This window comes from Misgurnus anguillicaudatus, chromosome 20, assembly GCF_027580225.2.
Source record: "Misgurnus anguillicaudatus chromosome 20, ASM2758022v2, whole genome shotgun sequence".
Taxonomy (NCBI): domain Eukaryota; kingdom Metazoa; phylum Chordata; class Actinopteri; order Cypriniformes; family Cobitidae; genus Misgurnus; species Misgurnus anguillicaudatus.
The window spans coordinates 30,612,175-30,639,860 of record NC_073356.2 but is presented as its reverse complement, the minus strand read 5'-3'; the positions used below and the strand labels follow the sequence as shown (position 1 = coordinate 30,639,860).

Sequence of the window (27,686 nt, the reverse complement as noted above, 5' to 3'; positions counted from 1 at the left end):
GCCAATTGCATTATTCTGATCAAAATCACTTATGTCATTTACGAACTCGTTTGATGGGAACATAAAAATGACATTAATCCAGTGCCAGCTGGCTATCCTTTCTTCTTATTTTTGACATTGATCTGACAAAAGGGGCTTAGGTTTTTTTTGTTCCATCATTGTCTGCCTGCAATTGGCAGGCTCTGGCTTTGGCAAAGTTCTTGTCACCTATAGCATTTTGTATCTCACCCTTGTTGGCTGACACAACACAAAGGTTTGCCAAGGTTCTGGATCGCTGCCCTTCTTCTTTTTAGAGGCAATAAATGAAGCTTAGAGGCATTTGTACTCAAATTTGCAGGAGAGCCAACAACAGTTGTGTACTGGGTTGCAGTGGGTTTATATCTATATAAGGAACAAGAGGTAGTGTATAGACTTACCGTTGAAGTCAACATGAAACTGTATTTCAAATCCATTTCACCTCTATACATATATTTAATGCAGGTTATACAACAAATGGTGAAGCATTTATGAAGATCTGAGTATCTAAAATTAATTATTAGGAATACTTTGAATTTGCACAGTTAAAGGCACAATATGTAATTTTCAACTTTTTTCTTAAACTCTCAGTTCAAAATTGGCAGATGGGTGATTCTCACGAAATCCAGATTTAGGTGTCCAGCATCAGAATATTTAAAAAGCACTTGAGGCCAATTTTTTTGCACATATCAGATTAAGGTTTTAACTTACATTATTTTTAGAGGATTTAAAAAATATTTCCTATAGAATTATTTACATTTTTTAGATTATCATTATCAAAAATTATCATTACCGCAACATGATATTACATTAAATATATGCATTTACAAACTCATGTTTCGGTATTACATTAAATATATGCATTTACAAACTCATGTTTCGGTATTACATTAAATATATGCATTTACAAACTCATGTTTCGGTATTACATTAAATATATGCATGTACAAACTCATGTTTCGGTAATGAGAACTAAAAAGTTGTCTAGGTACTATGACAAACAAAATTTCAACTTTTATCTGGAGAGAAAAAATAAGAACTGCTACCGGGTAGCCATCTTGAGTGTCAGAGTCAATTTTGTCCCTTCCAACAAATTTTTTTGTTTTGAAAATGTTAGTTCCTTGAGGGCTTAAACAATGATTAAAAATTGTTGTGTAGGATGAGAAAATTGGTCTTGGACACATTTATATTCCTTATTATTGTCTCTACATTTACCAATGATCACCAAACACCACATGTTCTTTACTGTAAATGTTTATAGTATAACATGCACTGAAGCTTTTTATTTTTTTTAGATTTTTTAATTATAAATATTTCCATGTCAAAGAACCCAAATCCAGTGATGGACACGTTGCGGTAATGAAAATTTTTCCCTTAAATGTGGAAAAACAACAAAACTGGTGTGTATGATGACATTTGAAATCATGTGCAAAATAGTATGCTTCTTATTTTGATACTCTTACTTTTCATTTACTTTTTTATCAAAATGTTTCATGACACCTCATAAGTCTAATTTCGCGTGAATCACCCAGATTTGTTTTGCTTGTTTTAAGAACAAATTCACTAAAATTTTATATTTTTGACTAAAATTAGACTTATTTTCTTAGGTAATATTGCTCATGAAGAAAATACATCTTAATTTAAGAATTTTTTGATATTTGTACTGAAAACAACACAAAAATACTAAGTAAGAAAGTCATTTTTTGCAGTGTTCATTGTCGATAGGAATCAATCCAACAGTATTTACAAATCATGTTCATGGATGACACAATGAAATAAAGTTTAAAATGTTGCATTATAATGTAAGCCCACAGTGTGGCTTGATAGAGGCAACAACAGAGTCGCGAGCAAGACACATCAAGTACTACAAGCACGTACAGTTGCACGCTGCACTTATTGATCAGAGTATCATGAGAGTGGACACAACAGTACTGCTTTCGAATCACTCTCATGATACTTTGATCTTACACACCAATTGGTCTGCTCAGTGCCACATAAAGTCAAACACACCTATGGTTGCTATATCTGAAAAAGAGGGAACCGATCATAACCTAGATGTGACACCATTGAAAAGCGACCATATAAACTGGGGTGGAGCACTGATTTAACTGAAATTCAAAACATTTGGCATAAGTGAACATGGGAACAAAATGTATTAAACTATGCTTGTTATTTTTGGATATTTTAATGTAAAAACCGTACATATTGTGCCTTTAACTCTTTCCCCGCCATTAACGAATTATCTCATCAATTAAGAGAAAATGCTTCCCTGCCAATGACGAGTATTTCTGGCAATCAGTAATACCACTATTATTCTTCTGCAACTTATAAAACCCGGAAGTATCGCCCTAGAGCAAACAGCTGTATGTCCGTGTAAGTTTTGAGGATCGCTCTGAATCTGATCTCTATCAAAAGTCTTTTACACAAACGCACTTATCTCAGCTTTTGCTCAAAATTTTGTCGTTTTGAAGAAACCTACCCATATTGGAGAGGTGATAAAAAGAGAACTAATGAAGGTAGGATGAAGTGATGGACCTTGTCTTTTTCTCATACGGCTGTGTGGCCCGCGTGCCCGCTCACGGTGTGAAGCGCGCCCGCCCTATTCTCCGAGATGCACTTGATGGCCTTTTTTGGAGCAATTTTTTTTTTTGGATGACCTAGTTAAGGGGGTAGGGTTTCCCAGCTTAGGTGGGCCGCCCGAACTGCAAAGTGCTGCGAGAAACCCTGACAAAAATGCAATTATCTGCTTTTGCTCTGTTTTTGGCAGCCTTTTTAGTTTTAGTCTTAGTCTTTTGGACGAAAATGCTTTTTAGTTTTAGCCACATTTTAGTCACTTATAAACTTGATAGTTTTAGTCAAGTTTTACCCCGGATTTCCACCGACTTCGCAACTCTCCGAAACAAATATGCAGAGCTTCTATTTTTGACGGATGCCGGACAGCTCCGCAGGGCGGAGCCATAACTATATCGCGTGATCATACCTGAATTCGCGAGATCTCGTGTTGTGATCTGGGCTGGTCCAGCAAAACGTCATAATTTAATGTAATAATGGGTGGAGACAGAACTAGATATCGCACGATCATCACGTGAATTTGCGAGACCTCGTCACTTCAGCACGCAGCCGCTCTGCAACAACTACGGAACTGGTGGGTATTGGCGGACAGCGGAGTTCGGAGCCGTAACGCAGCGGACCCGATCTGCAGCTGCTCCGCAGTTGGTGGAAATCCGGGGTTAGTCAACTAAAACACAAAAAGGTTTTAGTCAAGTTTTAGTCGATGAAAACGCAAAAAGGTTTTAGTCAAGTTTAAGTCAATTTTAATTAAAAAGTTGTCTTTAACAAATTAATTTAGGTTAAAAGTATTGGAAATGGGCTTAGGTTTGACAAGTAGATACATGTAAAACCTTAAGCTTACCATGAAATGTGTCACAAGTCGATTGTTGAGTAAAATTTAATGTATATGATATGTTAACAGCGTGACTTAAGTTAGTTACCTTTAAAAAAAATTAAAAAAATAGGAACAAACGCACTCCGTCCGAGGTGCGAGTCAAAAAGAATAAATCCAAATATATAACACAAAATAGTGACTGCACACTCACTTGCAAAATAATTTTATTGTCACCAACGTTTCGGTATATAGTCTTCGTCAAGGTATTAACCTTTAAAAAAAATATCAGCGTGATGAGCCTTTAGGTGCCGCTTGAGGTTGTGGTATTCTTCCCACCTAGTTTGTGGCCACATTTACCGTCATCTCTCAATATGCATTCCGTTTTTCTTTCTGATGGATTATACTGAAAGTATGTCCATAAATAATCTTGTCGTTTCTGTTTATTGGCCACGGTCCTTCGAACTCGCCACAGCCGCAGGTGTGTTGTTGCTGTGTGAAATCTAGTGCGCGTGCGCAGCATGGCGGCAGCCGGGTGGTGGGCGTACCCAAAACAAGGATAGGAAGCGGCCACATTGCTGATACTTTTTAGCTAAAAACAGACAGATTTCACCCAAAATAGGCAGAAATGACATTCATTGTGAACTTCAGACTTTCGTCAACGAAAACTCGAAAGCGTCTCGTCATGTTTTCGTCACCTTAGAGACATTTTTAGCTAGTCATCGTCGCTTTATCGGCATAAAAAAGGTGCGTCAACGAAATCATTTCCTTATCGTCATCGTTGACGAAAACAACACTGGCTCAAAATTTGTTTGTTTTTAAAGAAACCTACCCATTGAGGTAATAAAAAGAGAACAAATGAAGGTATGATGATTTTCTTTTTTTTTTGAAGGCAGATAGTCTTTCATTTGATATATTGTATGTTTATATGTTTATTTTCTGAAAGGCATTACATTTTTGTAAAAATCAAAAAATGCTGGTGCTGGCAATTTTATTTCAAAAAGCTGGCGGGGAAAGAGTTAACAGTGGTTCAACTAAACCAGAACCTTTTAAAGGCAGCAAGACAGTTAAATTTAATAGCTTGTTTAAGGTAAGAAGGTTTGTCGGGGATAGCATTATTTCATGGCTGTAGTTTAATGCTGTGCTGTGAGAGCTTGATGTATTACATTGTACTCAAACTGCCCATCTGCTCTTGTCCATTGTTTTGAGATGTTTTGCTTACTTTAGCAGTCTGCTGAAGTTAACTGTCTTTTCCCATGGCAAGCTTTGTTTTCATTTAATTTGTTTTTGGCAGAGTGTGCAATAAAATCACTCATTTGTTTACAGGACACAGTGGGCGTTCGGTGAGATTTTATGTCTTTTGCGTTATAGTTACAATTTTTCAGAATTTTACATTCTGAGTGTGTTTTTGTGGCTCTTGGTTGTAAATGCAAAACAAACAAGCAGACACTGTCTCGGAGAGTTTAATTAACTGAACAACTGTATGTTGTCAATAGTGCTTATTGACATGTTTATTCACGTTGATATAGTTGGGGACATGAGTCATTCATATTGAAATGCATATTTACTCTTGGCAGAAAATGAATATCATTGCTAGTACCAAACCAAAAGCAGCCAGACCCAAAATATCTAAACCCAGTGGTGCAGATCGTCAATAAACATTTCCATATTGCAAACAAATGTGGCCGTGCGGTTTAGTGGTAATCTCCCCCCTCCTGAGAGAGGTACGAAGGTGCGTTCTAATGACAGGTGTGTTCCACCAGCCACCTGTCATGACCCGCGTCGCAGCAGGACTCCATCAACATTAACTCAACGCAGCCATTCATCCCCGCACGCTAATTGTCGTACACTTATTCACTGGATTAGCTGCGTAATTATTTCTCATAATTACTGCTTATTGTTCTCACTCGTTGTTTCCTTGCTCAATTTGTTTGTTTGCATTCACCGCTTGCCAACAAAAGAAATAATTCATTATCATGCCAATGAAACAATTTGGATTCAAATGAAATAAATTGAATTTAGAGTGTAGCGGATGATCTTAAGCTAAAGAGGCGGAACATTCGAAGCTGAGATGAACGAGGAAGGGCAGAGAACAGAGGAGAAACAAACAGCCCATTCATTTAAATTAAGAGTTATTATTACCTCAGACATACTGTATGAAAGATAAATGATTTTACTGGATGAACATTTAACTAGAAGATATACACATTTAATATCTGCTATTTAAAATGAGAATTTCTTTCTTTCTTTCTTTTTCTATCTGTCTGTCTGTGTGATTGTTTGTCTTTCATTCTTTATTTTGCTGTATGTCTGTCTTCTTTCGCTCTTTATTTATTTCAATCTTCCTTTAATTCGTTTGTTGCATAAATTCTTTTAATTGTTCTTTTTTTGTACTTTGCTTTTCTTTTGTTCTTGTATTCATTCTTTTTCATTCTTTTTCCGTTCTTTCTTTTTTACAGTCCTTCTTTCTTTTATCTTTGTCACAGTCTTTCCTTCATTCTCACTTTCTTTCTTTCTTTCTTTCTTTCTTTCTTTCTTTCTTTCTTTCTTTCTTTCTTTCTTTCTTTCTTTCTTTCTTTCTTTCTTTCTTTCTTTCTTTCTTTCTTTCTTTCTTTCTTTGTCTGTCTGTCTGTCTGTCTGTCTCACATTTCTTTCTTTCTTTCTTTCTTTCTTTCTTTCTGTCTATCTTAAATTCTTTCTTTCTACTATATCTCACTTTGTTTCTTTGTTTCTTTCTGTCTGTCTGTCTGTCTGTCTGTCTCACATTTTTTTTTTCTTTTTTCTCACACTCTTTCTGTCTATCTTAAATTCTTGCTTTCTACTATATCTCACTTTCTTTCTTTCTTTCTTTCTTTCTTTCTGTCTTTATTTGTTTTGTTGTCTGTCGCTCTGTCTGTCTGTTCTTTCTTTCTACTATATCTCATTTTCTTTCTTTCATTTTTTTCTTTCTTTCTTTCTTCTTAAATTCTTTCTTTCTACTATATCTCACTTTCTTTCTTTCTTTCTTTCTTTCTTTCTTTCTTTCTTTCTTTCTTTCTTTCTTTCTTTCTTTCTTTCTTCCTTTCTTTCTTTCTTTCTTTCTTTCTTTCTTTATACATTTTTTTATTTGTTTTGTTGTCTGTCTCTCTGTCTGTCTGTTCTTTCTTTCTACTGTATCTCACTTTCTTTCTTTCTTTCTTTCTTTTTTCCTTTTTTTCTTTGTTAAATAATTTCTTTCTACTATATGCCACATTCTTTCTTTCTTTCTCACACTCTTTCTTTCTTTCTCACACTCTTTTTTTCTTTCTTTTATTTGTTATGCTATCTATTCATCAATCTTTCTTTCTTTTTTCTCACATACTGTACTTTCTTTCTGTCTACCTTTCTTTTATTTGTCTGTCTATTTTATATTTCTTGTGTTATTTCTGCTTTCTTTCTTTCTTTCTTTCTTTCTTTATTTATTTATTTGTTTTGTTGTCTGTCGCTCTGTCTGTCTGTTCTTTCTTTCTACTATATCTCATTTTCTTTCTTTCATTTTTTTCTTTCTGTCTTTCTTTCTTTCTTAAGTTCTTTCTTGCTACTATATCTCATTTTCTTTCTTTCATTTTTTTCTTTCTGTCTTTCTTTCTTTCTTAAATTCTTTCTTTCTACTATATCTCACTTTCTTTCTGTCTTTCTTTCTTTCCTTCTTTCTTTCTTTCTTTCTTTCTTTCTTTCTTTCTTTCTTTCTTTCTTTCTTTCTTTCTTTCTTTCTTTCTTTCTTTCTTTCTTGCTTTATAATTTTTTTTATTTGTTTTGTTGTCTGTCTCTCTGTCTGTCTGTTCTTTCTTTCTACTGTATCTCACTTTCTTTCTTTCTTTCTTTCTTTTTTCTTTTTATCTATCTTAAATAATTTTTTTCTACTATATGCCACATTATTTCTTTCTTTCTCACACTCTTTCTTTCTTTCTCACACTCTTTTTTTCTTTCTTTTATTTGTTATGCTATCTATTCATCAATCTTTCTTTCTTTTTTCTCACATACTGTACTTTCTTTCTGTCTACCTTTCTTTTATTTGTCTGTCTATTTTATATTTCTTGTGTTATTTCTGCTTTCTTTCTTTCTTTCTTTCTTTCTTTCTTTCTTTCTTTCTTTCTTTCTTTATTTATTTGTTTTGTTGTCTGTCGCTCTGTCTGTCTGTTCTTTCTTTCTACTATATCTCATTTTCTTTCTTTCATTTTTTTCTTTCTGTCTTTCTTTCTTTCTTAAGTTCTTTCTTGCTACTATATCTCATTTTCTTTCTTTCATTTTTTTCTTTCTGTCTTTCTTTCTTTCTTAAATTCTTTCTTTCTACTATATCTCACTTTCTTTCTGTCTTTCTTTCTTTCCTTCTTTCTTTCTTTCTTTCTTTCTTTCTTTCTTTCTTTCTTTCTTTCTTTCTTTCTTTCTTTCTTTCTTTCTTTCTTTCTTTCTTTCTTTCTTTCTATCTTAAATTATTTCTTTCTACTATATCTCACTTTCTTTCTTTCTTTCTTTCTTTCTTTCTTTCTTTCTTTCTTTCTTTCTTTCTTTCTTGCTTTATAATTTTTTTTATTTGTTTTGTTGTCTGTCTCTCTGTCTGTCTGTTCTTTCTTTCTACTGTATCTCACTTTCTTTCTTTCTTTCTTTCTTTTTTCTTTTTATCTATCTTAAATAATTTTTTTCTACTATATGCCACATTATTTCTTTCTTTCTCACACTCTTTCTTTCTTTCTCACACTCTTTTTTTCTTTCTTTTATTTGTTTTGCTATCTATTCATCAATCTTTCTTTCTTTTTTCTCACATACTGTACTTTCTTTCTGTCTATCTTTCTTTTATTTGTTTGTCTATTTAATTTGTTTTGTTATTTCTGCTTTATTTCTTCTACCCATCTATTTATTCATCCATCTATCCATCCATCCACCTACCTGCCTATCTCACATTCTGTTTGTTTGTTTGTCTGTTTGTTTGTCTGTACGTGTGTGTGTGTGTGTGTGTGTGTGTGTGTGTGTGTGTGTGTGTGTGTGTGTGTGTATCTGGTATTTATCACACAACTGGTCTAAACAAAGATAGAAATATGAGTACATTTGTGACCTCGTGGGGACATTTTAAGGGTCCCCATGAGGAAACAAGCATATAAATCAAACAGAATGATATTTATTGAAAATCTAAGGTACATGAATGTTTTCTGTGATGGTCGGGGTTAGGGAAAGGGAATAGAATACACAGTTTGTATGGTATAAGAACGTCCCCACAAAACATGGAAACCAGAATGTGTGCACGCGTGTGTGATTCTTTTGTAATTTTTACTTTAATTTTAACAGGAAAATGGTTTGAAAGGGTTAACACAGACCACTGTAACAAACCAAATGTTTGTCCCCTACGTGTGTGGAACTAAAGGTGAAGCAGTGCAGGAATGAGAGTGATGCTGAGTTAGTGAAAAGCGCTCCGCAGAAGCATTGGTTTGAACTCGATTTTGAGACAGAATTCCCACAGAGCCCCTCACAGAAGGATTATATTTGGTGCTCTTTGGGTCTGCTGCGTATCTTCACATCAAGATAAAACCTAGATTGCATCAGGCTGTTCTTTGTATTGGGGAAAAGACCTTTTCTACCCACACAGCTCCGTATCAGCAGGACTCGAAGCTCTGTTCTTTGCTTTACTTTAAAGTAAATGATCTGTTAAGTGGTTATTCTTTTAGATGTGCTAAATTATCTGCAAAACTAGAAAGGAGGGATAGAAAGAGCACAGTCCTCCCAATACACTACATTACAGTGACCTGTTTCTGTCTGTTTGTTAACTCTGTGTTGCAGTGAGTTGAAAGTCTAGTTCGTTCTTTTTCCTCTTCGGTTGTTTGTCATAGGTTATTTTGTAATTAGCTTTGACAATCCTGTAAGTCGTTTTAAGGCAGTGGTTCTCTGTCTTTTCTTAGATGGTTACTTCAAGTAGTTTACTGATTATCCCTTGTGCAGTACATACCTTATAGTTTAAAATAGTTCTTATTACAATTTCATTTCATTTGTGCAGAGCAGTTTTCACAAAAGCAATAGTGGAACAAGAGTCTTCCCACCATCTGATGGTGAATGAAACCGGGGTCTCTCAAGCTCCCCATATTTGCAGTAAGATATCCCACGGGTCTTGTGGGACACACACACTTCAGTAGGCCACTGGTGCTAGATGCTTTCCTGAGCCTGGATTACTGTGCAGGGTGTCTGAGGGTTTCAAACTCCCTCTAAAAAAAAATCAATACTTAACTCAACTGTGTCCAGCCGCCTGGAACTGGCTTCCATTTCCTCTCCGGATTCAATACACAGCTCGGGCTCTACGAGCTTTACACTGTGGAAATGAATTAACTCCATTAATTCATGCCTGTGTTTAAAACCTTACTTTGAAAGTTGTTTTAATAATATAAAGACCAGAACTTCTTTTCACTCACAACTGTGACCTTTAGAAAAATTTAAGTTTAAGAAGTCTGGTTTCACAGACAAGGCTTAGCTAAAGGACTACTGTACATCTGGTCAAGTTTATATTTGATCTATGGTATTATAGTATTATAGTTTAACTAGCAAAAATGTGTTTATACAGTAGCTAGCTAGCCAGTAAATCAGATATTTAAATGTAAGCTAGCACTATTTTATTGAAAAATTATGAGGCTTGCTATCATGTAGCTAGCTCAAGCTGTGATGCTCTTTCTATATTATTCTATATTTTCATACCATACTTATCTGTACCACTTAAACATTTGGACACATTACCACTTTTAATGTTTTTAGGAGTGTCTTATGCTCATCAAGCCTCTATTTATTTGATAAAAAAAACTCCTTCAGAAATCATTCATGGCTTGATGAGCGTAAGTATTCTTCAAAATTTGAATTAGGCCTACCTTGCATCCTTGCCTGCTTATGACCATACAAAATGTTTATTTATGTTTATATATGATATAGTTTATTTAAATTTCCCAATAATTCATATAAATTCCTGTTAGTTTTCCAATTTGATATATTTTTAAAATTTCCCAGATTAAGTTTCATGGAAAGTTTCCAGAAAATTACCGGAAACTTTCCGCCCCTTTGCAACCATACTGGCATCGGGCGATATATATATATATTAGGGATGCACCGAATCCAGATTTTTTTAGGTTCGGCCGAATCCCGAATCCACCGTTTAAGATTCGGCCAAAACCGAATACCGAATCCTACTCACATCCTTATTCCATTAACACAGTAAAACACATTAATGAAGTAAACAACATCCACAGCAGTGTATTTTTCATTTTATTTAATTTTAACTGTATATTATGCCAGGATGACAAGTTGGAAAAACTACTTTGACAATTACCATAAGCCTATGCATAATGAAAGCGATGCGTTGCGACACGCTCGTTTTTCCAATAAGCAAGCAGCTCCGCGCTGAAAACTATATTTAACTTTGAGTGAGAAGCTCCGCTCGTCAATGTCTGTTTTCACACGGCCGTCCAATTACAGTGGAGGAGGGGTGGGACATTACCACAGCAACCAACCGGCTCACAGCTGAAGCATCACAGCTACCAAGCTCATCTCCACGTCAGCACCCGATGTGTGTAATGAACGGCCGTGTGACGTCGACCAGCGTAGCGCAAGCCAAGGGTTCGGTTCGGTGGAAAAAGAATCTAGGATTCGGTCAAACCCGAACCCCGTCAAAAAGCCCAGTATTCGGCCGAATCCTGGATTCGGTGCATCCCTAATATATATAAAATTCAGTACATCTTTTTAATCGGCAAGTAAATTTCTCTATTACTTAAATTATTTGTATTATAAATATACCGGCATTTAGAACGGATGACATCAGACCACGCTGACAGCTTCAGGCCAATCATAACGTTTTGATACAGATGACGCGTTTACCCCCGCACTGTTTACGGACGTTTTCACACACACGCTGCTTAAAATTCGAGCACACCTGAAGTTAACGTCCAAAATTCTTTACCAAACTTGTTTAAAACAGTTTACCATTTATTTGCTGAATTGCCGACGTCTATAGGACTCCCTCTGTGAAGCATAATGTGCAAACAGTAACGTTACTGTTGTTTAAGACTAGGGCTGGGTATCGATTCAGATGCTCCAGATCGATTTGATTTCAATTCGCAAGCTATCAGGTCGATTCGATTCTCTATTCGATTTTCGAATCCTATTCTCGGATGGATTTTTATTAGAAGACTAGTAATTAGATTAACGTTAATCTTACGTTCAATGTATGTGGAAATACTTATGGAAAAAAATCGATTCGTGGCCTTTGAGAATCTCTTTTGAATCAACCATGTAAAAAAAAACGATATATCGAAAAATATTTTTTTGCCCACCCCTATTTAAGACGCAGGTTTGATTTGACGTTGCCTAATGCAATGTTGTTTGGTCACTTCGTTACTGTCAGCATTTACAAATACAACACTGAGCTCGCTACGCGCCACAGGTAACTTCCGCTTTCTCTACGAGTTTACTGGTATTTTAATACTGATGTGTGAATGATGTCTTACTGGTAAAAATACCTAACGTCACTGCGCGTGTGAACAGCACATTTTTGTATTTACTGTGTGAAAGAGGCTAATGTCACTCAATGTAAAGTCAAAGTCTGACAGACAGTAAAATGACCAATCATTATTCACTTTTTAACATGACATTATGTTGTGTAACATAATTTATTCAAACAGTACCATGAGATGTCAGATTCACATTAATTATGTCTTATTATGTAAATTATTATGTAAATGTTTTTTAAGTACTTTAAAAAGGTATATTTATAAATGTGATCCATAACAAATGTTTATGTAGTTTCACCAATTTTGCGTTTGTCTCTTATTTAGCCTACAGTAAATACATATTGGCCATACAGCTTTCTTAATATCGCTAACGGCCTTTAAAAAAACCTTATCAGTCAACCACTAGTTTAGACAGCTGTGTTTTAGTCTAGGACTAGCCTTAAGCCTTGTCTGTGAAACCAGGGGTATGTTTTATACTGTACTTTAATGTGTTATGCTATATACCATACTGTTTTAGAGTACACTCCCTTTTTTTCTCCTTTACGTGTCTCTGTGGTTCTGGTCAGCTGACCACTCTTCATTTGTCTCACTTTATATTGACTGTTGGGCTGCACTAAAACAGCACTGATGTATTAGAAGGCTTAACCCCCCCTGAACTGCAGTTAATCTTACTGTAATAAATTTGCAGCATTGACAATCTGTATTTCACCATAAGCACCATAGCTCTTATACCGTTGCTTGATTCTGTCATGTTTATTATCTATACGGGTATGTGTGTATTTAAAATAGCATATACAGTATGTATGTGGGGCAACTGAAAATATACATATAATAACACTATATATGATAACCTTCCTATCCTCCCCTCTATTTATATATACATCTTGCTCAGTGTCTGTAGTGAGGTTTCTAATGTGTATCTGGTATAGTATCTCCATGACAATAAGTGGGGTGTGCAAATAATGTTTGTGAGCTGCTTGCTGTCTATGGCATGACTCGCCCGTATAGTAGTAAGTATCACTAGCAATGGAAATGGAGCTCTAATTAGAAGGTAACCGGAGAAACGGCATCGATCATGAATTACACTCATTCACTCGCTCTTTCTCTTTTCCTCTCTGTGAACTGTGGTGTTTAATATCCCAGTCTTCACTTGTTCTGGATCTCACTCGTTCGTCTCCTTTCTGCAGTCTTTGTGGTTTGTGTCAGTCATGTTCAGTGGAGCGACTCTGAGGAACAAGCCCCTTCTACCAGCCCCAGAGCAGCAGGGTCAATGTGCACCTGGAGAAAAAGCATTTGCAGGGAAGAGAATATTAGTATTACACCCGAGAACGAGGCACCAATGGGGGCATCGAATTTGTTAATGGAAAATTGGAAAAGATCGGGGACTTCATAGTGAATTCATTGTGCATCACAAAGGAAAAAAGTCTAGACGTATGAGATTGAGATGGAGCAGTCTAGTTAAGTATAATTACCCGCATTTTGTCTATGTTGCGATGAACAAAAGCTACACCTGCTTTTGCATTCCTCTCAGTTCTCGCAATTTAGGTTTTACCCCAGCTGGAGCCACCCTTTCATGCATTTTTGTGGGGGGTTGGACTACTGTACACTTACAATGCGCCACAAAATTAATTTGGGGGCTCGTCCAGGATGGCATGTTTGGAACCTGAAAGCATGAGAGAGGTTGTAGAGAATAGGCCACTTTATTGGGCACTGATGAGAGGAGGGGGCTGTGGAGAAGGTCAGGTGGATGAGCAGGGAGTCCATCACACCTGCAAGCTACAGACGGTCAGCGGAGCGTGCAAGATGCTGATCAAGTTTGATCCGAGGGAAATCGGTCAAAATAAGACAAAGGCGGAAGAAAATGGGCTACAGAGAACAGCAAAGGAGGAAAGACTAGCAAATATTTCATAAGGATAATGTTTAAATTAAAAAAAAAATTATTCTACATGATTTCATAAACAAACATATGACTATTACAAATGTAATTAATTATTGAAATATTGGCTATACCATTCAATCCCAGCCTAATCTCACGAGAATTCGTACATATTTTACGAGTTAGGTACATTGTATGAATTAGCTACGAAGTTAATCATGCAAAAACCAAGCCGAATCATACAAAAACTTATTAAAGCAACACTATGTAGTTTTTTACCTTTAAATAATGTCTCTAAAATTATTTCAGTGATAGAACAACTTTTAACTGGACAAATTGTACTGTTGCTGCAACCTGCGCAGCCTCCTAGCTGCTACAAGCACACCCTGAAAGTTGCGGTGGAGGGTTGGAAACACAGCCCCGCCCCTCCCCCTGCCTGCAGAAGAGTGTCTGATACCAGGTACCACTGATACCACTGTTGCGCTTTTCAACCACATGGGGGAGCTGTAAGTCATTTTTACATGGAAACTACATAGTGTTGCTTTAATGCAGTCATATGAATTAATACAAATTCTCGTGAGATAGCATTGTCAATCCACATGTCTCAGTGTTGCCATTAACTCCCACATTCTTACCTTTATGTTGGCAGCAGTTTAATTTGTTCACCTGTTCGAAAAGCTTCAACCACTGTGCTCTGTAGGGTCGTTTGTTTGAATGGGCCAACCTTTTGTTCTTTTCGACAGACTTGAAGTGTCTTCATCTTCTTTGCCTTAATCTCCTTACCTTTTAAGCCCGGGATACACTGCACGAGTTTTATCAGTCCCAGATGAAAGATTACCATTGTGAAACAATTTCAGTGATCGTTGTCCTATGTCGTACAGTGAGAAAGTTTCAAAGACGCCCGTTTTCTCGGTCTTGTGACTAAAGATAGCCTGCGATAGTTTTCTGACCGTGTCAGAAAATCAGCATGATCAACGGGTGTCATCATAGTACAGTATACATGCTTGTCGTACCCAAGTTTAAACAATCCATGTTGCACAGTGTGATAACGTAAGGATATTATAGGACTGAAAAATCAAGTATCCCGGGCTTTAATTGTTTTTTAGACATCTGAGAGTTTGTACAGTAGGTCATTCCTGTGATGCAGTACATTATCATTTTCCCCTTCTATAGGCTTTAATTTATTGGATGACTTTTTATGATAGAAATGAAGTAAGCATTGTGTGCATTATAAATAATTTCACTGTAGTTTAAGGCTCATGTTTTGTCTTTTTTATGTTTCCAAGTGGATTTCTGATGGAAAAACCATAGCAATTAACTCAGAATTCATTACGAATTGACTTAGTTTTGCTTTCTCTAATTAAAAAGTGTTTTCTTGGAAATTTTGTTTAATTGGCAATTGTTTCATTGGTTTGCAGTGCTCTTAATTTTACTGATAGTCTTTTGTAATATCCCTGTAACTAACAAAAGCCACTTCCATAATGGTAACTCCGTAAGCTTTAGTAATGAATCTGGGTTGTATAATATTTTAATCTGTCAGTTTTTCAGCTGTTTTCATTATTTCTGGCCTTAAATTTTAAAGCGATTAAAAGCTTTACTTAAAATATGCAAGTTTTTTATATGTCCCAAATGTACTATTTTAGACAGAGAAGAGAGGGACGGAAGTTATGGTAGGAAGAAAAATTCAAGCATATCTTTTTATTAATGTGCAGACTTTTTTAATTGTATTTTTACTGACTTTCATGTAAGACAAAACTTTCATTTATAAAACCTACCATCTCCCTACCATCCAATTTAGATACATTTTCGGGGTTCAAATTAGGGTTAAAGGGCACCTATTTTATTGCTAAAAACAACGTTATTTTGTGTATTTGGTATAATACAATGTGTTCGCATGGTTTATAGTTTAAAAAACACATTTTTTCCACATACCATATATTTTTGTAGCTCCAGATTTCACTCTCTTCCTGAAACACACTGATTTTGTACAAAACGCGTCGATTTGAAAAGAGCTGTGTCCCTGATTGGCCAGCTAATCTGTACGTTGTAATTGGCCTGAATACCAACGTCAGCCGGAAATGTGATGCTCCTTACCATGTTTGAAAGATTCCCGCACAATTCAATGCTAACACAAGTTAATTTACAGGCTGTGAGTCCGAAGCAGGAGGAATTATGTTAATGTAGATCTAATGTAGACTTCCTTTGGAGACGATAACTCGCATCATCGTTTAATTTGGGGTTTGTACCTTTATCGTTTATATGTACTAATAATAATGAGTTATCACTTTACTCTTATTTACTCTACTATTTTTAAATATCATAATGATCCAGTGTTAAGTAACTTCAGCAGTAGATGATTTACGATGTGACACCTGCTAGCGTTAAAAAAAGGCATTTTAATGTCCAATCAAATGGGGACACATTTTTTTAGGCAATAAAAATAATGTAATGTATGAGGAAGAAAATTGTAAGTTTAGATGTTTTATGACTGTTGACATTTTACAAAGACTGGCTAAAGTACAGGGTAAGGTTCCACCAGTCGTTCGTAAGTTCTTAATTAAACTGGGACGTAGAGTCCAAACTAGAGGCTTAGTAACTACTAGCTAGATTATAACTAACTCTTTATTTTGTTCGGTTGCACCATTTGTTCTTAAGGCAGAACGTAGGTTGAAAGCTCTCCGTAAAGTAATGCGTTGTCGCATAGAATGACGTCTATTTTTCTTAACCCAATCACAAGTCTTATAATAGGTAAACAGGAAATTGTCTGAACAGCACGTAATTTCAAACTCATTCTTGATTGGCCTAAACTAAAGTTAAAAAAGACGTTAAAGCATATGTTTTCGAACTCAAAACATTACACTTTTAATTGAAAATATCTATCCCACACATGGAGGAGAAAATAAGCAGGAAGAAAATGTTAATCTTATTTTAATTGATGGATACACTGACATCTTATTCCGACCGCTATTCATGGACAGAGGCTTCCGTAAATATTTAGTTACAACGTACTGTTACGTTTAAACTAAGTTTAATGGTGCAACGCAAAAACATTTACAAGTTGTAACTTAGTGCCCATTTACGTCGTAACTAAGCTACGTTGTAACTTACGCACAGCTGTTGCAACCGGCCCCAGGTGCTTACTTGGAGTATGTGAGGATAAATCTTATGAAATCTATCAAGAACATGGCCATATTATATCTCCAAATCAAAACATTTTGTATCCTCTTTTTAGGACCATATAAAGGTTGTTTTCATTTTGAGATTTCATGACAGATAAAAGACAACGAAATTTCATTTCCGCAATGTGTCAGCACAGGAATTTCTTAAAAGAAAAAAATCTTTACATTTCTTTAAAATGTTATTCTTTTGCTTTGAGGAATGTGACCTTACAATAACACGAGTTTTATACATGTAGAAGAGCAAACTTGAAGGTAACAGGTGAGAAGACAGAAATGCAGAGAACCAGCATGAATGAACTGTTGGGGGGAAGAAATGGCACGAAAGAAACGTCAGCAAAGATAAAGAGAGGGAACGAAACGAAGAGCGTAACGGAGGTGAAAGATGCGGCCGATACGCAGGCTGGTGAGAGGAAAAGGGAAAGCGTGGAGGGCGAGCCAATCATGTAAGAGAGAGAGAGGGTACGTTGTCAAGGGAAAGAGGAAGAGAGTGAGGGGTGAAAAGGAGAGAGAGGAGGAGTGGGCTGTTGTTTTAAGATCAGTACGGATGAATGCGTTCCCGCTCTCTGGGGAAGAGGCCCTGCCGTTTCTGGCTGTCATTCCAGTCGTCTGTGCAGAGCCGTGGGGCGGGCGGCAGGGGTGAAGAAAGAAGGCACGAGACTCAGATTTTCAGAATTATTTTCCCGTGCAGGGTTTTTTTTTTGGAAGTGAATTTGGCAACCGTAAAAAAATATCTGCGCCTGTTTCTGTTGGGAATTGGGAGTTTTGCAGCTTTAATTTGTGTTTAATTGCAAGAGGTCGAACGATTAAAAGTAAGGTTAAATGTGCGAAACGATGATTAAAGTTGACTACACTGCAAAGAGCTCATGCATGAAGGTTTGTATAATGAAATGAAGCTGGCACAAAAAACATTTTAATTTGTGCCCTTGGTGTATAGGGTTGGCACAAGAGCATAGTGAATGGCTAAAAGAGTAATGTTTTTCTTAAAGGAATAGTTCACTTAAATATGTAAATTCTCATAGTTTACTCACTCTCATGCCATCTCAGATGTATATAAGTAACCCTGGACCACAAAACCAGTCATAAGTTTCCAGGGTACATTTGTAGCCAAAGCCAATAATACATTGTATGGATTGTTATTGATTTTTTTAATGGCAAAAATCGTTAGGATATCAATAAAGATAATGTTCCATGAAGATATTTTGTAAATTTCCTACCGTTAATATATAAAAAATTATCATTCGTTTTATGTGTTGCCAAGGATTTCATTTGGACAACTTTAAAGGCGATTTTTTAAGTATTGAGATTTTTTGCACCATCAGATTCCAGGTTTTCAAATAGTTGTATCTCGGCCAAATATTTTGTCCAGGCCAGGGTCATATTTGACTTCTTTTTTTCAGCTACAGTAAACACAAATATTTTTATTAAATACCGTCATGTTATCTTATGTTAACAGATGTATAGTTATGGTAATGATTGATACTCTAAATGTTCTGTAGAATGTAAAACTACATTTACCTAGGCATAGATGAATAGTTTTGTACATGGTAATGACATATCGTGAGCCTCAAACACTATTGTTTCCTCAACCTTATGTAAAGCATGTGCATACAAAAGACAGCTGAAAAACTGGCCAATCTCAACATAACACGCATGATGTGCACCCCAAAATTAAATTACACCTTAAATTAAGTACAATGTTTATACAAAGCGAAAAACAAAGTTGTAACTGCTTATAAGTTAGCGCTATATGCTAGTTAATGCTATATGCTAGCGTTTAGGCTGAAGTTCTACTATTGACGTTAACTTATAGTTATGTTTTGTAGGTCCATACCAAAGAGTATAGAAGCACAAGAGGAGAAACTCTCATTTGTTTTTGGCAACAGTCACTAGGTGGCGCTTCAGTAGCACGGCCGCCATTTTGGAATGAAAATTCTCACAGCCAATTCATTCTCAATTCATTCTCAGCGAATCTCACAGCCAAATCAGAAGCGCAGTAGTAAGTTTCTTAAATTAAAATTTTGTTCACTTGCTACACCTACTCGAAATGCTGTATTGTCTTGTATGTATGTGTTGTGTTGTTGTTGTTGTTATCAGTTGTGGAATCCAATCATTAAATACATTTGAGGTAGTTTTTTCTTGCTTTATTATGTAATTCTATTTTATGCTACTTTACACATTTACTATTATTATTAGTTACCAACTCCACTAGGTATGAAATATATTTTGTACATATTAATCCCATATATCCCACTACAAACATGATAATCTTATACAACATGATGCATTGCTCTGTCTGTTATCCTAAAACTGTGTTTTTTTTACTTAATCCATTTCGAGCAGTTCATATGTATATGTGTGTATATGTGTATGTATATGGAGCCAAAATATTATGTGTGGATGAGTTTATGTCAGTATGTTTGTATGTAAAATTAGCCTATATAAAAGTGGAAGACTTGTCTAAATATCTGAAAATAAGCTGTAAAAAGGGATTAATGATCACTGGTCTGATTGTATGTTATTCTGTGTAATCATCATTCAGTTTGAATTTGATCTTTTAATGTACAAAGTAGCTGATATTGCCATCACTTCTAGTTGACTCCCGAGTCGCTTTCATTCCAAAATGGCGGATTTGAACGTGTTGCAATTGAACGTTCTATTGAGTTTCCCCTCTTGTGCTTCTATACTCTTTGTCCATACTGAATAAACACAAATAAACTTATCACTCAGAAATGCCCATTTGCAATCTTCAAACAATTGTTTATTCCTCAAAATCTGTATCTTTGTCTAACACATGCTCAAACATATAAAGTCTGTTTGCTTTGAGAGCTACCAGCTACTGACTGACATGAGTCGTGCTTTGAAACAGCCAATCAGAGCAGAGCTCAACATTATTATTCATGACCCTTCCAATAAGGTACAGTCCTTTTCAATATAGAGAGTAATCCTAGGATTGTAAATGGACATGTAAAACATTGTTTCTGGATAATTTTTGCACTTAATTAAGTTACATCCCTTCTAAGTAGATGTCAGAGAACAATTTAACATACTGTATCAATTGATTCTTTGGCACCTTTAGGGCGCACTCAAACTATTCAAACCAAGCTGTGCTCGGGCACGTTTGACCCCCAAAGCCTGGTTTGTTTGACTGGTGTGATTGCTCTGTACCACGACCTGGCACAGTTTGGTAATCGCTTCATGGCCGGCTTGCAGAGGTGGGCTGGAGTGGGGTTCACTTGGGCTCAGGGGCGGAACGCACAATTTGATCTCAAATCGCGCAAGAGCGCATTTTAAAAGGAGAGACATCAATTGCGCGACCACTTACCTTCATCTGCCTTCTTAAAAACCTTCGTTACTCGGGCTGCACACGTGACCGACCAACTAAAGCCTGCAGTATACTATTTTCCGCGAGTGCGCATTGGACGCGTACGCGGAAAATAGCATACTGCAGGCTTTAGCTTTTTTCAGCGCGGCTTTCAAAATAAACTCATCGCTGCTATGCACAGATGACCATGTTAAACACGTACGCAATACAAATGATTTCTTATTCAAATTATCACTCTATCAGGCTGTCAGGGCAGCACCTACTGTATTTGGAGACATTTACAGTAACTTACATTAAAACATTTACGATAAATGAAGAAAAGTAGCCGATCCACCATTGCAAACACAGTTTAGAACAAACAACAAGAAAACAAAGAACAGAAATCAAACATTATGGTGTCGGACATGCGCTTTCTGTTCTTGGAAGAAGTAAAGATAAAAGAAGAAAAACGACAGTGTTTGTGCAAATGCTTTACTTTGTATAACTGTTTTTTAGTGGAGTGTCCTGTCTCAATATTTTCATGCGGCTGCGCTGTTGTACGCGCACTGTCCGCGCAGTCTCAAATTTTGGACCGCACGCGGACCCTCCTGATGACGAAAATGACGTCATGCGGATGGCGCGTACATGCGGACGTCCCTAGTATACCTTCGGCTTAAGCAATATGATAGGCATGTGAAAGGGCTGTGTGTTATCGTGCACCAAATGACTCTGAATAAAATACACAGACTTAACATTATGATGGGCTCCATTGTTAAAAGAGCACTTTACTTCTTGATTTGTTCAAAACAGTCGCATCCTAATGACGAACGCGCGGACGGGCTCGGATCGATAAAAGTACAGTGTGAGTGCATGCTTCTGGGGGAGTAGGAAGGGGGGACAGTCGCACTGGGGCATGGTTTGGTTTGGATAGTATGAGTGCGCCCTTTATGATGGATGGGTTAGGGTTATTTGTAGGCAATTTGTAGCTAATTTGTTTTCTATATAAGAAGGTGGCATTTCAATATTGTATGCGTTCAACTGAAGAAAAGAAGATGGCACATCTGAGATGGCATGAGGCTGAGTAAATTATTACAGAATTTTGATATTTTGGTAAACTATTAATTTTAAAAAGACACATGTTATATGATTTGTCTTAATTTTGAAAAAAATAAATAGTTTGATGCACAGAACACGAGAACCAATAATTTTTGATGTCATAGCATCAAACCTTGCCTGAAATCCTATTTGAATGTGACATGAATGTAAACTAATACAGTTTTGGGCTGTTCCTCACACAACACTGTCTCATGGCTTTAGACCTCTTTGAAAACAGACTACTTTTATGACACTGTGTCACTTTTAGTGCTCGACAGCATCATCCCCATTTGCTTTCATTGTAACATCTCCTTTTGTGTTTCACAGAAGAGAGAAAGTCATGACAGAATTTCCATTGAATGGTGAACTGTGACTTTAAAATCGTTCTCTCGCCGTGAGGACACCAGAAATAGAGAGGGCATGCTGTTTGTGTGAGCTGTTATTATCTTGCGGTGGTCATCATAACCCATCAACCAGCTTCATGGAAGCTCACCCTTCACTGTCTCACATTCACCTTCACTCTTTCTCTGTATATCTTCTCGTTCACCCTCAATCTTTCGCTTCTGCCCTCTCACCCTCATCTTCTCATCTCATTACACCCCGCGCTCCCTCGCCTCTCCTTTCGAGTTTCATCTGCTCCCTCGCTCTCCTGTTGTTCAACTTTACCTGCTTTGTCTCTCTCACTGTTTTCCTCTTCCGAGTTTGTCATTTTTCATCTGCCTCTCCCGCCCTCATCTTTGTCCTGTCTCTGATTCCATTCATCATGTGTGCCGTGGCCTCCTGGTGAAGGTTACAGGCACAGAATAGAAGGATGAAGAAAACAAGAGAGTGTGAAGATGACCTCACAGAGGCCTGAAATCTCTCCTCTCGTATCTTTCTTCATCCAGCTGCTCGTGGATGCCTCTGTCCATCCTTCTCATCCTATATTCCTGTCATTCCTTTACACTGATGTGCTATGAGGAACCTGAAGGGGGGGTGACAGGTGTCTATCAAGGCGACCGTGCAAGCGATGACCCATGTCTGTGCTGGAAGGAAAAGCGGTGGGGTTATTAGCCAGAGAGCAAACCGGTCTTATAGTCGAGCAGAATCATAACCATCAGAGTTGTTTTAGTTTCAAGTGAAATATAATTTATTTAGTTTCTCTTCTTATTCAACATAGTGAATTTATTTTTTCATACATTGTAAAGCTGTGCGCTTTAATTAAATTTGCGCTGTTTCCTCATACAAGGTGAGCTGCATGTTTATCAGGCACTTCTTCTCACCGCGCGACCAGCTTGGTTAAAAGCAAGGCAGCGTTGCCAGGTAGTCAGCCTTTCAGCGGAGTTCTGATTTGGGCTTTACTTTTCTGCGGGTTAAAGATGGAAGGATTTGGTTTATTGGTATTTGGGCTGTGAATAATCATTGGGATGCTTTTGGACTATACTTTTTGGCTGGTTTTGTTATGCAGATCTGGCAACTCTGAAAGGACAATGATGAAAGTGTTTAATATTTATTTGGTTTTCATAAAAATAGCATGAACCACAAACTAAGCATCTGTTTTAAAGTAAGGGGGAAATGTATTACTGTAGCAACGCATGTACTTTGTATATCATAATGGCTTATTTATTTTGTTAATAATAAATAATGTTAATTCTCATCAGGCTAAACGAAATAACCACCGTTTTTTTTTTATTGTTCAGAAATCTCGTTTTTTGGTTGTGCATTCCAATTAATTTCAATTCAACTGCAGTTGGTTTGTTTTGATTTAAACCTTCATAACTTAAAAAATACGGCTAAGTAGCACCATAAAACAAAATAATAACATGATAACATAATAATAAACATGTTTTGACAAAAATGTTAAAAAATGGATCTTGTTTTGCAACGAAACTCTTCATATGTTTATTATTCTTTGGCAAAATTTCCTCACCAGCACACCCTTTAAGACTCAATTTGTTTTGTTTGTTTATGTTTTGACATAAAAAGATGTTTTAAAAGCCACACATTTTTTTATTTTAAGGCTTAAAATATCAAAAAAAAAATATATATATATATTAGTAAAACTGCACTGTAAAAAAATACTTTGCTGCCTTAAATTTTTTTGTTAAATCAACTAAATAAATAAAAAAAGATTTACAAGTCATGTCAACAGAGATGAGTTGTCACAACTTATAAAATACAGTTGACAAAAGTCAACTTAATTTTATGTTATAACAACTCACCTGTAGTTATAACAACTCATCTCTATGTAAGTTGATAAATCCGAGTTGATTCAATTCGGCAGCAAAGTATTTTTTACAGTTTGTACATTTAAAAGTTCTTTGACTTTTAAAAGTACACTTCTAGACGTTAATACCATAGACTGTAAAAAATATGGACGTAGTGTCCGTGAAGTCACCCATTGGTTTGTGAAGATCGTTTTTGAGGCTTAATGTGCCGTCGCCATCTTAGCCGTGCGTCACCGCGAATCACTCGCAGAAACCGAAAATGGGTAAAGATGCGGGACATGTGTGAAGCTGAGGTGGCTGGTTGCTGAAACCACCTGCCTAGCTTGATTCTAGTAACAGCAGTGGCCGGTAACCCCTCACTCAAGTGGCCACGCCCTTAATTATGCAGAAGTTTAAGGCTTAAAATTATGTAAACGGATGAGTTACAAAAAATTCACCCCCTCACAGTTGTCATGAAGGGCAAGATTATCTATACAAACCAAAAACACTTTTTGTACCAGGCTGTAAACATATTCTTTTCTACTGTAAAGTTGGCCATTTTTAACATGGTGGTGTATGAGAATTGACTCCCTTTTGGAGCCTGTCTCTACACTCAAAAAAATGATACTTTAAACGAACACAATTTTATTGTGGACAGTGGTTCCACACAACCCAGTTAATTTATTTTAACATTTAAGGGTTGTTTTCAGTCAATGCCAAATTCTTTATTTGCAGCAACACAGTTGAATAATAAATAACTAATGTGAAGTGGTAATGTTCAACAAAATTATCTTAGTTACTTATCCACAACTTAAGATTGTTACGTTTTCTGAACATGTGTTTAACTTGTTCAAACGAATCAAATATTTTTTGCTTGTCCAACTCAAGAGTAGTTTATTCATACAACTCAATTACATTGTGGACAGTGGTTCCATCCAATTACTTTTAGTTACTTTAACACAACAATGTCTATTTCAAGTACATCACACACAAAAATATACTTTTTGTAATAAACTCTATATAGCATTCATTTTATTCAAAAAAGAAATCTCATACACCAGTTCTTCAAGCCATGTTTATTGCACTTAAACTACAGATACCGTAAAGGATATACCAACAAATGAGATGCACTCATCAACTTGAAAAGCTTGCAAAGTTTTTAAGGACTTTGGATATTACAATGTAACCTTATAACAACATTACAACTTTTTACAGTAACTGACAAATGAAATGCACGAAAACTCCATTTCAAAAACATGGCATTTACATATGAAATATTAAAACATTCCTTTCTCAAAACATCTGCAAAAGGCTTGGTCTTCAGCGTCTGAACTTTATGAGATAGTTACTTCCCATCTAGCTCCAGAAACAACAACTGCAATACTTCAAAAGTGTACCTGAATTCAGGAAAGTAGCTCAAGTTCAGTGCATATATCAGTCCCATCAGCATGGTTGTCGCATACACAATGTTGTTGAGGTCCAAGAACTCTTAATCCCTTCAATAACACTCCAACATCTGCTGGGCTGTCTTCGATGTCTGAACCATACATTTTTACAACAAGGACTCACATCACCATCTTCTGGATCGCCTCCTGGGTACTGGGTGCATCTGTATCCTGCAGGTGAGCATGACAATGATACAATTATTTTATGTTTATTAATAAGTTCAGAAAATCTCTTATTTACAATTTAATGTTATTCAAAACCACATCACTTGATTCTGTAAAACTGAAGTATTTTAAGAACGTTCTCATTCCATAATGTACAACAGCCAAAAAGTCAAAGAGGGCAAGTATTGTTTGCTTACCAACATACCTTGTTTTCTGCATTAGAAAGAAGGTTTGAAATACCATGGAGATAAGATAAAATAAAAAGTTATCCCAGGTGAAAAAGTACACGTCCATAATGTACTTAAAGTGCTCTATTGTCATGCACTAATTTTGTACATAATATACTAAAAATTCTTCTTTTGTACTTCTTAAGACAACCTTAAGAACATCTTGTACATTGTTCACAATGTCAGTCTAAATTAGATTTCAGGGCATATCCGATTTGACAAACTCATTGTCCATATTGTGGATCACAACCGTTCTGTGCGTCCTGTAGCGTTCTGCCGTTTTCTGGATTCTTAAGAACATCTTAAAAAGTACTAAAGAATAATTTTTAGTATATCAAGTATAAATTAGTTTAAAAATAGAGCACTGTAAGTACACCATGGAAGTGTACTACTTTTTCACCTGGGATACCACAACATTTCAATTCCTTGATAATACAGCAAAGTATATGTATGCACATATACTTACCAAATACTCTTTAATTAGACTGGTCAGGTCTTCATTCAGGTAGACAAAGAAAGATCGGAGCCTGATCAATGTTGTCAGTCTAAATATGTAAATATCAAAATTGTATTAATTGTAGCATTCACAATATCAGGTAAACATTTACCTTTATTTTTAGATTATTATGCAAAATACAGCATGTAAGTGGAAAACAACAACAAAAAGGGACACCTTAAACCAGGGGTGGGCAATTCCTGGTCCCGAGGGCCACAGCCCTGCAGAGTTTCGCTCCAACCCTAATCAAACACAGCTGAAAAATCTAATTGAAGTCTTCAGAACTGTTTGGAAATTACATTCAGGTGTGTTTGATTAAGGTTGAAGCTAAACTCTGCAGGACTGTGGCCCTCGATGCCCACCCCTGCCTTAAACTGTACCTTTGTTTCTTTTTTACAAGTTCCAGAAACTTTCTAATTCCAATTTCACCAGTGCAAAAAGAAGTTTTATTATAAGGTTTTAATGAGTGCAGTTCTTCATACCCGTGTTGTGGAAACCAGCAGGTTTTTAATTCTCGGTCAATTGATGACTCCTCGTTTTGCATAGATCCTTATAAGCTTTGCAGAATATTGATCCATCTTCGCCAAGTATGTAGACACCAATGGGGCTGTTGCGATTCTTTTAAACTCTGCACAAATCTACAAAACACAATAAATTATTGTTACCACAAAGTCAACAAAGTTAAACATAAATGACTCAAAAGCTTTTCACTCACCTCTTCCCTTCTGAAAAGAACATGCCATCTAGTTTTGAAATCTGCTATTGAAGACGATTCCTTGACAACCCTCATGTCTCCTGATAAAAAAAATGTCCATCAGCATTCATAATGTTTTCTCATTGTTCTTTTTAATTTCAGACAGAAGTATTACACTGACTACTTCCAGTGTTTTGGATGTCTCCGTTTGTGGATGGTAAGGGCAGTAGTTGACCTCAGCGTTGCATGTTTTTTTTATATGGTAAGCAGCACTGGAAATTCCAGCTTGTTTGGGCTTGAGTAAATTTAATTTCACTTAAAAACTAATTGCCCAAGTCAGAATCCATGAACTGCATCCTTAAATGTCCTTGTAGATTACATTGTTTTTCTATTTCCTTTGACAGGTCACTCACTGAAGAAGGAATGGCATACTGAAGGATCACCTTTTGTAACTTTTAGCCAGACTGGAGAAGTCATTGTGGTATGACTGTGGAAAACAAGTAAAATTTAGTTAATTATTTTTTTTAAAATCAATTGTAAGTATGGTTAAGAAACATTAACTTATAATTGTCCATTTAACAAAATAAAAGCATATTTTACAACATATCCGTGGACTTGTTTTTTCAAAGTCACCATCAAACAAAGCACCAGCCAATATAACTCAAGCAATGGATAATCATCAGCTAACTAAAATAGGCACTGACAGAATTTAACATACAATGCAGTTTACCCAAAAAAGTGTGATATGCTCTAGTTTAAATAATCTGTTTTAATAAAACACATCTTGCTTCAATCATGAACAAAAGCATCACTTGCCTCATCACCATAAAAACTTTTGACCTCTCATAATATTTCAGCAATGGAAACTACACCAGGCTTAAAATCACTCAGTGAAGGCTGGTTGTGTTTTTGTGTAGAAGTCCCATTGACATCTGATTGGAAATCACAACCTGATAACATGCAAAATACCGTTTTACTCTTCTTTAAGAGACTGTTTATGTGAGCAAAGTATTATTTTTTCTGATGACAGCTGCATGCCATGCACACAAACTACAAGTGAAAGTGTGCCTTTGTCGTCATGCAATATTATCTCTGTAGCATAATTCCTACTTAAATGAACAAGTAGAGTAGCC

At 36.2% G+C, this 27,686-nt stretch overlaps 1 protein-coding gene across 1 annotated transcript in view; it reads left to right on the top strand.

Moving 5' to 3' along the window:
- The window catches only part of efna3a (ephrin-A3a), a 147,327-nt gene that overhangs the window by 58,191 nt on the left and 61,450 nt on the right, over window positions 1-27,686 (top strand). The window lies entirely within an intron of this gene.